Consider the following 16,367-nt stretch of genomic DNA (forward strand, 5'->3'; position numbering starts at 1 on the left):
TCCCATGTACTTTACCCAGAGTCACCAAGTATCTATGGCTAAGGGTAGCAAAGGGGAGAAAGAGAGGTTTTTATCCAAATAATTTGGGAATAAATTGAAGACATCTGATCCATCTGTCCCTAAAAACTAATGTGCGTATGTTTCCTAAAAGTAAAGACATTCGGGATTCCTGAAGATGGTGGCGAAGGGAGTGCATCACCCCAGTGCGCCGCGTCACTGTGCGGGAGGAAGACGAGGAGAAACAGCTGAAGGCTATCTTGTTGGGAATTTCCAGTGAAATTGAGGTGCTCCAGAATCTATATGCCCCAAACAATGGTGCAGCTATGTTCATCAAGCAAACTCTTCTCAAGTTCAAGAGTCTAATAGACCACCATACAATAATCATGGGAGACTTCAACACACCTCTCTCACCACTGGACAGATCTTCCAAACAAAAGTTAAATAAGGAAACTATAGAACTCAATAACACAATTAACAACCTAGACTTAATTGACATATATAGAATATACCACCCAACATCAAGTAGTTACACTTTTTTCTCAGCAGCACATGGATCCTTCTCAAAAATAGATCATATATTATGTCACAGGGCAACTCTTAGACAATATAAAGGAGTAGAGATAATACCATGCATCTTATCTGATCATAATGGAATGAAACTGAAAATCAACGATAAAAGAAGGAAGGAAAAATCATGCATCACTTGGAGAATGAACAATAGGTTACTGAATGATCAATGGGTTTTAGAAGACATCAAAGAGGAAATTAAAAACTTCTTAGAGTTAAATGAAAACACAGACACAACATATCGGAATCTATGGGACACATTGAAAGCAGTTCTAAGAGGAAAATTCATTGCTTGGAGTTCATTCCTTAAAAAAAGAAAAAACCAACAAATAAATGATCTCATACTTCATCTCAAAATCCTAGAAAAAGAAGAGCAAAACAACAGCAAAAGAAGTAGAAGGCAAGAAATAATTAAAATCAGAGCTGAAATTAATGAAATCGAAACAAAAGAAACAATTGAAAAAATTGACAAAACTAAAAGTTGGTTCTTTGAAAAAATAAATAAAATCGACAGACCCTTAGCCATGCTAACGAAGAGAAGAAGAGAGAGAACTCAAATTACTAGCATACGGGATGAAAAAGGCAATATCACAACAAATACAGAAGATAATCAGAAATTATTTTGAATCCTTATACTCCAATAAAATAGAAGATAGTGAAGGCATAGATAAATTTCTTAAGTCATATGATCTGCCCAGATTGAGTCAGGAGGATATAGACAACCTAAACAGACCAATAACAATAGAGGAAATAGAAGAAACCATCAAAAGACTACCAACTAAGAAAAGCCCAGGACCAGATGGGTATACAGCAGAGTTTTACAAAACCTTTAAAGAGGAACTAACACCAATACTTTTCAAGTTATTTCAGGAAATAGAAAAAGAGGGAGAACTTCCAAATACATTCTACGAGGCCAACATCACCCTAATGCCTAAACCAGACAAAGACACTTCAAAGAAAGAAAACTACAGACCAATATCTCTAATGAACCTAGATGCAAAAATCCTCAATAAAATTCTGGCGAATCGGATTCAAAAACACATCAAAAAAATTATACACCATGATCAAGTAGGATTCATCACTGGGATGCAAGGCTGGTTCAATATACAGAAATCAATAAATGTTATTCACCACATCAATAGACTTAAAAATAAGAGCCATATGATCATCTCGATAGATGCAGAAAAAGCATTCGACAAAGTACAGCATCCCTTTATGTTCAAAACTCTAGAAAAATTAGGGATAACAGGATCATACCTCAACATTGTAAAAGCAATCTATGATAAGCCACAGGCCAGCATCATTCTGAATGGAGAAAAATTGAAGGCATTCCCTCTAAGATCTGGAACAAGACAGGGATGCCCTCTCTCACCACTTCTGTTCAACATAGTCCTGGAAACACTGGCCAGAGCAATTAGACAAACGAAAGAAATTAAAGGCATAAAAATAGGAAAAGAAGAACTTAAATTATCACTATTTGCAGATGACATGATTCTATACTAGCAGACCCAAAAGGGTCTACAAAGAAACTATTAGAGCTAATAAATGAATTCAGCAAAGTGGCAGGATATAAAATCAACACGCATAAATCAAATGCATTCCTGTATATCAGCGACAAATCCTCTGAAACGGAAATGAGGACAACTACTCCATTCACAATATCCCCCCAAAAAATAAAATACTTGGGAATCAACCTAACAAAAGAGGTGAAAGACTTATACAATGAAAACTACAGAACCCTAAAGAGAGATATAGAAGAAGACCTCAGAAGATGGAAAAATATACCCTGTTCATGGATAGGCAGAACTAACATCATCAAAATGGCGATATTACCAAAAGTTCTCTATAAGTTCAATGCAATGCCAATCAAAATCCCAACAGCATTTCTTGTAGAAATAGATAAAACAATCATGAAATTCATATGGAATAATAAAAGACCCAGAATAGCAAAAACAATGTTAAGCAGGAAGTGTGAATCAGGCGGTATAGCAATACCAGACTTCAAACTATACTACAGAGCAATAGTAACAAAAACAGCATGGTACTGGTACCAAAACAGGCGAGTGGACCAATGGTACAGAATAGAGGACACAGTAACCAATCCACAAAACTACAACTATCTTATATTTGATAAAGGGGCTAAAAGCATGCAATAGAGGAAGGATAGCATCTTCAACAAATGGTGCTGGGAAAACTGGAAATCCATTTGCATCAAAATGAAACTGAATCCCTTTCTCTCGCCATGCACAAAAGTCAACTCAAAATGGATCAAGGAGCTTGATATTAAATCAGAGACACGGCGTCTGATAGAAGAAAAAGTTGGCTATGATCTACATACTGTGGGGTCGGGCTCCAAACTCCTCAATAGGACACCCATAGCGCAAGAGTTAACAACTAGAATCAACAAATGGGACTTACTCAAACTAAAAAGTTTTTTCTCAGCAAAAGAAACAATAAGAGAGATAAACAGGGAGCCTACATCCTGGGAACAAATCTTTACTCCACACACTTCTGATAGAGCCCTAATATCCAGAGTATACAAAGAACTCAAAAAATTAGACAATAAGATAACAAATAACCCAATCAACAAATGGGCCAAGGACCTGAACAGACACTTCTCAGAGGAGGACATACAATCAATCAATAAGTACATGAAAAAATGCTCACCATCGCTAGCAGTCAGAGAAATGCAAATCAAAACCACCCTAAGATACCATCTCACTCCAGTAAGATTGGCAGCCATTATGAAGTCCAACAACAACAAGTGCTGGAGAGGATTCGGGGAAAAGGGTACACTTGTTCATTGTTGATGGGACTGCAAATTGGTGCAGCCAATTTGGAAAGCAGTATGGAGATTTCTTGGAAAGCTGGGAATGGAACCACCATTTGACCCAGCTATTCCCCTTCTCGGTCTATTCCCTAAAGACCTAATAAGAGCATGCTACAGGGACACTGCTACATCGATGTTCATAGCAGCACAATTCACGATAGCAAGATTGTGGAACCAACCTAGATGCCCTTCAATAGATGAATGGATAAAAAAAAATGTGGCATTTATACACAATGGAGTATTACTCTGCATTAAAAAATGACAAAATCATAGAATTTGGAGGGAAATGGATGGCATTAGAGCAGATTATGCTAAGTGAAGCTAGCCAATCCTTAAAAAACAAATGCCAAATGACTTCTTTGATATAAGGGGAGTAACCAAGGACAGGGTAGGGACGAAGAGCTTGAGAAGAAGATTAACATTAAACAGGGACGAGAGGTGGGAGGGAAAGGGAGTGAGAAGGGAAATCGCATGGAAATGGAAGGTGATCCTCAGGGTTATACAAAATTACATATAAGAGGAAAGGAGGGGTAAGAGAAGAATAATACAAGTGGAAGAAATGATTTACAGTAGAGGGGGTAGAGAGAGAAAAGGGGAGGGGAGGGGAGGGAAGGGGAGGGGGGATAGTAGAGAATAGGATAGACAGCAGAATACATCAGACACTAGAATGGCAATATGTAAATCAATGGAAGTGTAACTGATGTGATACAGCAATCTGTATACGGGGTAAAAATGGGAGTTCATAACCCACTTGAATCAAATATGATATATTAAGAACTATGTAATGTTTTGAACGACCAACAATAAAAAAAAAGTAAAGACATTCATTTAAACATGATGCAAAGATCAAAGTCAGGAAACTTAACAGAATACAAGGTCATTATCTGCTGAAGGTTCATACTCAGATTTCATTAGTTGTCCAGTAACAACCTTTTAAGGTACTTTCCCCTTGGGGGAGTTTAGTCCACAACCACCTAGTGCATTGTGGCCATGTCCCCTTAATCTTTCATTTCCAACAGTCCCTCAGCTTTATGTGCTGCTTGATTCTGACATCGTTAAAGAATACAGTCAAGTTATCTTGTAGAATGTTTCTTAGTGTAGTTTGTCTGAAATTCCCTCCTGATCGGGTTCAGGTTTTACATTTTCCACAGGGGACCTATTTGCTGGCTCTCCATGCTGCCTCAAGGACTCTGGCAGAGATCGTTCACAGGTTATAAAAGCAAAAAGTAAGCCTTTCACAAATGTTTCTAGACTTCACCCAAATAGTCACTGTGTAAATCAAGAGTAACCGTTGGTTGCAGTTAGGAGAAGCGCAGATTGAAATAAACAGATCATCCTCATCCTCATCTTATTATTTGATTTGCACACTTTTCTGACCCTGTAGAAAATAAAATCACCTTAGCCTAGCAACAATTCAAAAGATTAGAATATATAAATTGGTGCAGGGTAGGAAAACAGTAGGTGCATAAGCTCACTTAAATGCTAAAGATTGCTCAATGTGAAGACACCGTTTGTGTAGAGTGGAATAATGGCTTTGTTCTTCTTTGTCTTCCTTTTTACCTCAAGTCACCTAAGTGCTTCAGTTACAGTCACCAAATGGCTGTTGGCAGATCCTCTGAGATACTGCAGGAGGATGGTATTTGTTCAGTTCTCAGTAAACTCCTATAATCTCATTTCCTTCAGATGATGCTATTATTGCAAGATGTGAAAGCCTCATATTTCTCATGTTTAAGAAACAGCTGTCAAAAGGATCTGTGTGAGCTGAGCAGCTGACAAATTAAGAAAATTATATTTTCAATCAATAACTTGCCTAAAGTCACAAAAGTGCATATTTGGGTTATAGTTACCCTGATAAAATACCATTTAGAAACTTTTTTTTTCATCACAAGGCATCTGGTCATTCTTATGGCTTTTCTTCTTATGCTGTGGAAAATAAGCTGAAAGATGCAAAAGAAAAGGATGTCTGAAAAGATGTGCTTTAAATGTGAACATGCAGACAGGCTGGGAAAAGATGGAAAATACGAATCATGCAAAGTATGAGCATAGGAAGATGATGTGGAGGTACTAACACCAGTAAAATAAGTTTAAGGCAAGAATTATTGATAGATATGAGGCTCATTTTATATAATAATAGAAGGGCTAACTCATCCATACAAAATGTGCATGACCTTAAAAATCAATAAAAAATATGTATACAAATTCAAAATCACAAAGAAAAATGACAGTTTTTTAAGTGAAAAAATAGATATAGATGGAGATTTTAACACCTCTTGCTCAATAATTACAGGAAAAGTAGACTAGATAGGTCAGTAAGGATGTGGAAGATCTGACCAGTAACACACTGATTGGCACTGACCATTGGTAGTGCGCGTGCACTTCTTAAGAATATGTGGAGCATTCACTACCAGAGACTCTATGCTTGGCTATAAAAAGTTTCAATAAACTTTGAAACATTGAAAGCTTTAAAAGCATGGTTTTGAATCCCAACAAAATTAAGTTAGAAATCAGTAACAATAAGATACCTAGAGTTTTAAATACTTGGAAATTGAACAAAACGCTTCTGAATAATGCAGATGTCAGAGATAAAATCATAAGCAGTAAGAAAATATTTTGCACTAAAAAATTATTTTTAAAACTACACATGCCGGGGCGGGGGATGTGGCTCAAGCGGTAGCGCGCTCGCCTGGCATGCGTGTGGCCCGGGTTCGATCCTCAGCACCACATACCAACAAAGATGTTGTGTCCACCGAGAACTAAAAAATAAATATTAAAAATTCTCTCTCTCTCTCTCTCTCTCTCTCTCTCTCTCTCTCTCTCTCTCTCTCTCTCTCTCTCTTAAAAAAAAACTACACATGCCAAAATATTCAGAATTTTGATTTAAGAGAAATATATAGGTTTAATTCTCAGACTATTGGTTTGAAATCTTTCCACTTTTTTAATATTAAGTTTCCTCGTTATGAAACTAGAAAAATAGGAACGAATTAAACCAAAAATACAAAGAAAGAAGGAAAAAAGATAAATTCAGGAATTAAAGAAATAGATTATAGAGAAAACTAACAACAACAATAAATAGTTCTTTGAATGAAATGATAACATTGATAATCTTTCAGATAGATTTATCCCTTGAGAGTTAATCAGAGAACTAGCTTGAGCCAGTAAGAGTGATTCAGAATATAGGATTTGTTAAAGAAACTTGACCTCATGCAATGTGGGGAGCTGGTCAAATAGTCTTGCGAAGCAATTAGCTTAGTGTCTGAAGTGTCCTGTCATCAGACTGGTCCAAAAGCTGGACCTGGAGTGGGAGAAGCCAAGGACAAACTGGCACCCAGGAGGACCCTCTGGAATGCGGGGATACAGACCAGAAACCTCAGGCATCTTTCACGACCTCTGAGCACCCACTTCACTGCACCGTGACCTGCTGGTGTTCGTGCTGCAGAGCGGCAGAGCACCTGGACCAGGCCAGCAGGTGTGCAGAGCAGCACTCAGCGGAAGCTCCTGGGGCTGCAGGCTGGCCGCTGCCCCTACACACAAGATGGACCAGTAGAGTCCGCACTCATCCTCACAGGATCTCAGCAGATCCTGCGCCTCCAAGGACTGACACTTCATTGGGCCTCACGGAGATCACGTAAATTGTTCTTGGGCCAACCCGGACCCAGAATCAAACAGAAGGAAGTTCTGGAAAATATAGGTTTGTTTCAGCAGTAGACATGATGTCTATCCATCCTGGTTGGGGTGAGAAAGAGAGGAGACACAAATCAACAACACCTGGATGGATAGAGGGGACATCACTATAGACTTTTATAGACATTTATTAAAAAAGAAAAAGAAAAATCACAGGCTTGTCTGTGGCTTACCTTCAAGACTTCCTAGCTATGTGTGCTCCCAGGAGAAAGCAGGTTCACATTAAAAAAGAAAAAGGTCATTTTTCATCTTCTCATTTCCTTTCTGAGTTAAATGTATCAAGGTGTTAAAGCAAAATCTTATCCAATAGATCAGTGAGCATATTGGGATTTACTTTGCTAAAGGATTCTCCAAGCAGCAGAACATGGACATGTTTCATGGCAGATCATTATTTCATTGATAAGTTCAAGGACAAGAACAATGAGTGTTAAAATCATTAGCTATTAAGAAATGAGGTGTAATGTTTCTGAAATGAAACTTGATCTGCCCACAGTGCTTTTAGTCAGATTGAATACAACCTTAAGACTCATTTATTGCCCAGAGTGAGCATCCTTTGTGCACGTTCCAGCTCCTTCGATTCCTTATAATGCAGCTTCTTTGCCCAGTGGTCAGGAATGTATGACATAGCATTTTTCACTGGGCAGAGCTTTTTGCATATAGTGATCATGAGAAAGGGGCCCACTATTTGGGTGTCTGCTCCTTCACCTGTCCAGAGAGAACAAAGCCTGCAGGGAGGGGTGTCCCCTGTGACATTATCTGTCATACGGCTTACTTGAACCAAAGGCTATGACGAGATGAGTCAAAGCTTGATCAAGGTCCTGTACTCAAAATTCCCATTTTCCCCTCTCTCCCCAGCCAGTGAGGATCGATTAATTCACAGTGGGATATGGAGATGTCTTCTCAGGGTCTTTGCCTTTTCCAAAAGGTCCCTAGGGGAGTCAGCCACCATAGGATTTATAATGGTAGGATTTCAGGAAGTGGCAGGGTTGGATTGAAAGAGATCTGGGTCCTGTGGGGAGAATTTTCAGACCCTGCTGAACGCCCACTTATCTCCCTCCAGAATCCTAAGATCTGCTTCCTTCACTGCTCAGCGAGAGCCTGTCGAGGGCCAGCTACCTCATGAGCAGTGGGTTCCGGTCTGCCCTGCCTGGATCTTGCTATCTTTAGCTCCTGAGCGGCTGTTTCTTACTCCCTGGTTCCCGACAGAGCCATTGTTTTCTGACTCTGGATAGATCTGGGACACAAGTTACCAGCCTGATGGCATCCGCTGTCACATTGCATGTCTTCTAGCAGGATTTATGATGTGGCATTGTTAAACCAATAGTGCTGAACACATCTCCCAAGGAAAGAGCTGCTCTGAGGCTGGAATCATAAAGCTACTGCCGGGAGGAGAGGCTTTGCCATGGATCAGAAGAGTCCGGGGATCCACAGGAAGAAGGGGAGGCTCCTGGGAGTCGGCCGTTGTGCCAACACGCTATAGAGGAAGCCATGAGCCTGGTTTGATGAGCTCCTGGAAATAATTACCACTTTAAAGCCTGGCAGCTTGACTTTATATTACAGCTCTTTTCAATTAGATCTACATTTTTTCCATCTTATTTCATGTCATCCCACTAATTGGTTTCAGCATCTACTTTTGCCAATTGCCACCACTCTACTGGTTTTTAAAAAGTCCATTCAACAAAAAATAAAATTAAAAATGTAAATGTGTCTTATCTCCTATTGTTGCCTCTTTGTTTTCTGGGGCGATGGGCATCAGAAAGAGGACGAAATTGATCAGCTAAATCCAAAGATGCCCGCACTGGAATTAGATTTTCTCCGTGTGCTGGAGAGCGTATCAGGCTGGTGTGCATCTGGTACTCCACAATCGTTCTTATTCAACCAATGCGTACTGAGCACTGTCCTTGTGCTAGGCACTATTCCAGATGCTTCCAGACCACTCACGTGTCCAAGAGAGCAGTCCCTAACTTCCCAAAGATGGCAGAATCACTGCTCACATGAAAAACTCGTGCTTCTGGACCTTTCCCCAGAGGGCTGAATTCATGGCAACCTCACAGGAACCATCATTTCCGGGTTTTCTTTCAATAAATGCTTCAAGCTACCATATGACCACCTCCTCCACCTTCTTCTATTTTGAAAATGGTGAGAACTCAGGGAAAATCAGAGGAAGAAAAATAAAGCAGAATTGTTTCTCCTTATTAAACAACATTAAAAGACTCTTAGGATCAGAAAAGGGGCTGTGTTATATTCAGGTGACTCTGAAGACCTAGTCAACAGGGAGGTCATCTAATCTCTTGTCTTGGCCATTACTAGAAGGGCTTTCGAGGTCAGATGTGCAAAGGAGGATAGTCAACACAGGATGGTAAATCAAGAAAGGGATTTGAAATGTTGTGTCCACTGTTGCCGAGCTGGATCCCGGAGTGACAGCTCCATGACACTAAGTTGCTGCTCAGGTGTCCACGGGAAGATGGATGGCAGTGCTCCAGTTCCCCCACCCAGCATCAAGGAGTGGGGCTTCCTTGTCATTTGTCCTTCATGTCAGTGTAACCTGGGTCATTCTGTGGAAAGAAAGGTCCCTATAGCCTTAAAAATAATTGAAAACCCTCGCCTATGACTCATTCCTGCATGCCGAAGAGCAACGTCTGTGCCATGTTCACTGAGGGACCAAAGAGATTGAAACAGGGAACATTTTGATGAGTGATGAAGCCATACCTTGGTTATGGTCAACTCTCTGCTGTCTATTCTTTTATTCTCCTGTCTGATGCCCCTTCTCAGCTCTCCAGGGCTGTGCAGAGGGCATGTGCTTGGTGACTGGAGGACATTCCCCTGACCTGTGGTTCCTACACGCTCCCATTCAGCCTCACCTACTCATGGAGGCTGAGCCAACATTCCACAGCCCAGATACTTGCAGATATTCAAGTCTGCATTTCCTCTCAGATCTGTGTAATCTAAGTTTGAGCTCAACTTACTGAAAAATAGACACTCCCAATGTTGAGGACCACACTGCTTTTATTGCTGCCATAAACCAGGACTCAGTGGATGGAGCCCTTAACCATCATTCTTCTTGCTCATTCTTTTTCTCACTCCATATAACAGTAAAGGATAGTTTCAGGGAAAAGTTAATAAGAATACGCATCTAATGGGTTTTGCAAACTGTTTGCTTTATGGTGCTGGATAAAGCCATTTTGGAGAAATACTACAAAGCCACTGCTTCTGGGTGTCTGACAGGATGGAGTGATGCCTGGAACCCTGAGGTCAAGCAGTCCAACCTCCAGCAGAAACACAGGTCTCGGCAGAAACTGGAATCAATGCTGCCCTCGGTGGGGTACTTAGCATGAACCAGGGCCTCTGTAAACAGCATCACTAGTTCTCAAGAAAACCTTTCAAGTTAAGTATTCCCATTTGACACAGAGGAAACAGGTTCGGAGATGTTTAGTTCCATGTCCAAGCCTTTGGGCCAGTGAGTGACAAGATCTGGTTGCAGGTGCAGACCTGACAGGCCATTCTCTTCCTGTTGTGTTCCCTCACTACGGCATTGCCCAACCCCAGTGACAGAGAACTCATGTCTCCCATGCCACAGAGCTGTGTGCTGGACAACATTGCAAATAGAAATTTGTGTTGAAATGAAATTCATTGCCTGTTACTGCTGCCCCTAGAGCCTGCCCCTACCTTTAACCCACAGAGCCAATCAAGTTAACCCAAACCAGCCCTTCATGTCCATCCGTGGAGAAAGACGGTGGAGCCTGGCTCCTCTTCCCTAGGCCAAGCATCCTGGGCTGTGAGTAGAGGCTCAGGTAGGGGGTTCTAGAGCCAGGCTGCTGGGGTTCAAGACTTTGCTCTGTGACCTGCTACTGTGAGATGAATTTCTCAAATTTTCTTATCCTTAGAGGTATCATCAGTGAAATGAGATGAAAATAATAGCACTCACTTATTTGAGTTTATGAGAATCACATTCAATTATCTATAGAATGCACTTGGTACATAGTGTCTTGTGCACAGCAGGAATTTAATAAGTGACAATTGTAGTGATTATTCATGACTTCCAGCTGCTTAACTACCCAGGGCCATTTCTCCCCCAGACCATTTCTTGTTGACACAGGGATTCTTGAAGTGTGACAGTCTAGGGAACAGCATGGAAGACCCCAGGATAGGCCTGGGCAGCTTGTGAGAGAACAATATCAGCACCTTTGTTCTAAGTGTGATGCGTGCATTATTAAAGTAGACTAGGGAGGTGTCAGTTTGCAATGCAGCCACGTCATGCTGGTAACTCATAGTAAACTTGGAGTTAATGGAGACCCCTGGGTCTTTTTCATTCCACCCTCCATGAGCTCTTGACTGGGGAGCTCAAGTTTAAAGCTGAAAGGCAGTTTACATGAGTTGGTGATTGTTAGAACGGAGTGGTGGGTAAGTGAAGCTTGGTTTTAAGGCATGGTCTACTTTGTCTACATTTACAAGTCTCCATGATGTTAAGGAAATAAGGAATTTGAGATTTCCAGGACTGAATCTGGGTCAACTTATTGGGGACCAATTAAAATTTATTAAATGAAGAGGGAAAGATAATGCTACAGATGTGAAACTGGATCTGAGATACTAAGGAAGCTTCATGGATCTCATAACCAGGATTAGGACAGCAGTCTTGAAACCTGGGAAAGGAAACTGACATTTGTCGTTTATTGACTTGCACCCATGCCAGAGGCTTGAACCTATCTTTTCTCATTTAATCATCGCAATCATCTCATGCTGACAAAACCAAGGTCCAGACATCACATACTGCTGGATGGTGGGGCTCAGTTCCAAACCCAGGTGGGATCGATCACCCCCTCTCCTGCTTGTGTCACAGAGAGTTATAAATGTAAAACTCTCTCGGTTATCTTAATAAAAATTAGCACTCAACAAGAATGGAGCATGAGCTGGATCTTCATCTCAGTGGTTTGCATGTCTCAGTTTACCTAATGCTGGCAGCTACACCAAAAGATGAAGAAACCGAGGCAGAGAAAAGTCAGATGTCCTGCTCAAGTTCACATGGCTAACAAGTACAGCTGAAATTTGAACCAGATGGTCTAACTCCAGAGACTGTGCATTTAACAACCACATCCTGTTGATCTTTGTATATAAAGCCAGTGTCCATAGATACCTATTTCAGGTAGGCATGTTCTGAAATATTTGTCTTCCCTTCCGCATCTATGCCTCTTTCCCCAGAGCCTTACCTCCTTTTATTTTCTATCGTGTTTGTTTCATTTCAAATTACACAATGGAAAATTAGTGGAATGATCATCCAATTTGCAGAATAATCAGGCTGATGTGTGCCAAACATTTATTATGCCACCAAAGATGCCAACTCTGGGTGGTGCTGGTCCTGTTTTTTCTCAATTCCAGCTCTAAGACCTCTAAAAGGAACACTACTAGAAGAAAATGGGCTCTGTAGTTAGGATGGATGAACTGTAGTTTGTATTGATTTCGGTAAGACAGCCAGTTAAAAACATCTTTAATTATCTGATCCCGGGGGTTATGTTTGAGTTAACCAGATGTTGATACCTTTCTGTGCTAGAACACCGTCTCAAGTCATTTCTATTGACAATAGGAGGATCAATAAGTAAATGTGCTTCTGAGTAATAAATAATGCTTGTTTAGAGGATTCAATCACTTAAGAGATAAAATACTTGATTGTCCATATTATCAATAGCAGTGGTTCTCCACAAAGGGTACTTTGTCCTCCAGGGGACGTTGTCTCAACTGGGTGAAGGTTGCTACTCGTACCTACAGGGAAGAGACCAAGATGGCTGCTAAGCATCTGGCCATGCTCAGGATCATGCCCCACCAAAAGAATTAGCTGGCTCCCCACGTCAGTAGGCCCAGGCTGAGAGACCCTGATTTAAACAATGCCGAAAGAACACCAGCAGCAATATGAAAAGCATTACTGATTTCACAGTACGGGAAGTAGTTCACAATAATAGACTGACGCTGGTGCCCACCACATCAAATCCTTTGGGATAAATGATAACAGGTCACCATTTATAGATCACACTGAACAAGCGCTATCAGGCTCCACTGGGCACATTCCCAGCCCTCCCTTTCACCCAAAGGGCAATTGGTGCCGTGTGTCTGGTGTTCACAAATTCAGGGATACCGTGTAACACGTAGTCTAGACACAGAAAGAGATTTGACTTTTAAACTGAAGACAAGCGAAGACTCAGATGAAATTATCACCCACTGTTACCAAACTTGTGGCTTTGGGCAGTTAGGTCCTTTAAGTCTCATGCCTTGTCATGAAAATAATAGAAAAACATTTGAGAGATTAAGATGATCAGATCAAATAAAGCATGCCAGCACCCTGTTAAGTAGGAAATGCTGGCCTAAATACAGTTTTAATAGGAGATCCATTATTATAAGTGAAAATAGACACCTCACACAGCCACGGGAAATTGCCCCATAGCATTTAAATGCTTAATAACAAGCCCTGAAATAGTTATGCCCTAGTCAATTCCATCTGAGACATAGTCATTCTTTCTTAATCAAACACAATTACGTGGATGAGATGCTCTCAATAAAATCCTAGAATTAGATAATGATGCCGCACCTGGAGTTTTTCCTATTACCAACGAACAGCATCTCTTTGAGAAGCAGAAATGGCTCAGTGAGTCCTGAAATGAGATCAGAAAGAACAGAAATAGATACAGGGAGAAAGAAAAGAGTATGAAACAATCTTTCCATTAAGTAAGACCAAATAGAAGGGAAGAAGAACTTAGGTCAAAATCTGAGGTAGAGAATACTCTTTCTTCATGGTTTTGTGACTTTGGACAACTTTATCACGTTTCAAAAGGGACAGGAACATGACTTAACAAAAGCAAAGCCTGTATTGGATAATTAAAGGCATAGAGATAGAAGAAAAAACCATTTTAAAAATAAAAGTTAAGCACATTCCCCCAAAGAATATCTTTCATTACATAATTTGATTTTTTTTTTAGTTACACAGAAGCAAGATGAGCTCTAACTGCACCTCTCTGCAAAGCCAAGTAGAACTATTGTATATATAAGGGCTTCAGGAGCAGAGGAGTCCTTTTAATTTATAAAGGAATGCATGTTAAGGATTGCATACAGTGAGGATAATTTTCCATATCTAAAACAATGAAATTCAGAAGGAAATTATACCAAATTCATCTTCTCCAAGCACGCCTCGGATTTACTCACTTCCTCCCCACACATAAACTCCAAAGCTACAGAGGTTCCCCAAGAGCTAATGTCCGGATCCCCCTGCTGCTCTCTCCAGCCCTCCCTTCTGTTGGCCATTACAACTGCTCTGCTACAAAATTCTATCTCCCAGTAGTGGCCATGCCATCTCCTGGTGGCTACTCTTGCTTTTTGTTTTATCTAGAAAGATCCTTGCCATGCTCTCTATACCTGGATCTTGGCCAGCCCCGTAGCCACCCACCCAAGAGCCTCCCTGACTTCTCAGGTGGAAGGCTTGCCCTCCCTCCTCTTGGATCCTTGCAGCCCATCCTGACTCCTCTCCCTTCTCAGTCTGATCATCTTCTAGATAATTTTGTCCATAGCATCCTTCCACTTGACATCCCACCCAGGTGGAGGACAAAGGGCCCAGGCAAGCTCTGTGGGCACATTGTGTTTTGTGCCCACATTTCCCCAGCACTGCTCACACTTCCAATGGTTGCACAATCCTGAGAAATTGGCAATCCCCTTGACAGCAGAGGAAACTGAAGCTCAGGGAGGACCCCTGCTCTACTCTGTATGACCACTGTCACTTCAATCTGCCCAGGCTCCCCAACAATCCTTAGTAGGTGTGGGAGGACATCTTGCTGACCACAGCCTTCCCTGATGCTGCTAATACTAGAAAAATGAATTCCACTGACTGACTTTACTATCAGCACAAGGCAAACTGGCCAACTGCTTTAAACCTCCCTGGAACATTTCCTCAGGCCACTGGGTGAATGCAGACTGGCCAAGGACACTGTGCCAGCCCAACCCAAATAGGCCCCCTCTCAGAAATGGATTCACTCAGCCCATGTGCTGAGCCACCCAATCACATGCAGATTACAAACAGAGGCTCTAGCATTTCAGAGAGAAGGCGCTAACATTCATGGCTGCACTTGTTTAAATACTCCCAGGTAGAAAACTGGTGTAGACTCCTGCTGCTTTTTTATGATTAAATGCACATCAAACACAGGCTTGCTCTCTCTGTGGTCATTTCTGTAACCCTGTCCTCAGCTTGCTCAACGCCAGCTCCACTGTCCTCTTGGCCACTCCACAAATGCTCTGAGCATCCTCGCACCTGGGGCTTTGCAGGGACTGTTCCCTTCCACGGCCTCATGGCCAGATTCTCCTCACCCTTTCAAGAATTAGCTCACCTGTCCCCTCCCTGGCGAGTATTTCTGGGGCACCCTTCTAAAACCCACAGACACTTCTCATACCTGCACATCCTGCATACTCCCAAGCCCTTGTGCCTGCTCTTGTCACCATTGTGAAGCAACACTTGACTTTGAGATCAAGTGACTTCGCGTGCCCCGTAAGAACCTTACAGGCAGCAGCTCCCAGCCCTCCTGCAGTTGTAATCGTGCATCATACTTCTAACGTCGTTATCAGTCACACAACATGGTGTGACCATTTGGGCTTTAAACAATTTTTTTTTACATTTTAAAAATAACAATTTTGAAAATTCTTTCAAATGTACCCAAATACATATGATAATATCAGCCTGTAAGACCTCTGTAATCTGACTGTAAGCTTCAATTTCTGAAAGCAACTTTTTTTTTTCTTTGTGGTGCTAGGGATTGAACCCATGAAGCAACTTTTTAGCTTATTTAGACATTCATTTATGCATTTGCTGTGGTTTCTACGTCCTGGGGGAACTTATGTAAAAGATAAGTGCAAAATTATGAAAGGCTAGAGGTGGCCTTTTCTGCTGTACTGTGTGCAGTCTTCCCAGGTCAGATATCCTTACTTTGGTGACTGCAGAGGAAGCAGAGAAGAAGGTATTACTGTGTTGCATTTATTCTCTTCCATTTGTTTCTTTTCTTGCTCTTCCAAATGTAGTTGAAAGGATGTTATGGTTCAGATGTGTGGTGTCTCCTAAAGGCTGTTGTGTGAGACAATGCAAGAAGGTTCAGAGGAGATATTGATTGGGTTATAAGAGTTTTAACCCAATTAATGAATTAGTCCCCTGATAGGGTTAACTGAGTAGTAATTGCAATGGTAGGATGTGGCTGGAGGAGGTGGGAATTGGGGCATGGCTTTGAGTATATATTTGTATCTGGCAAGTGGGGACTGTCTCTCTGTTTCG

The sequence above is a fragment of the Spermophilus citellus genome (assembly GCF_964194105.1).
Source record: "Spermophilus citellus genome assembly, chromosome: 15".
NCBI lineage: Eukaryota > Metazoa > Chordata > Mammalia > Rodentia > Sciuridae > Spermophilus > Spermophilus citellus.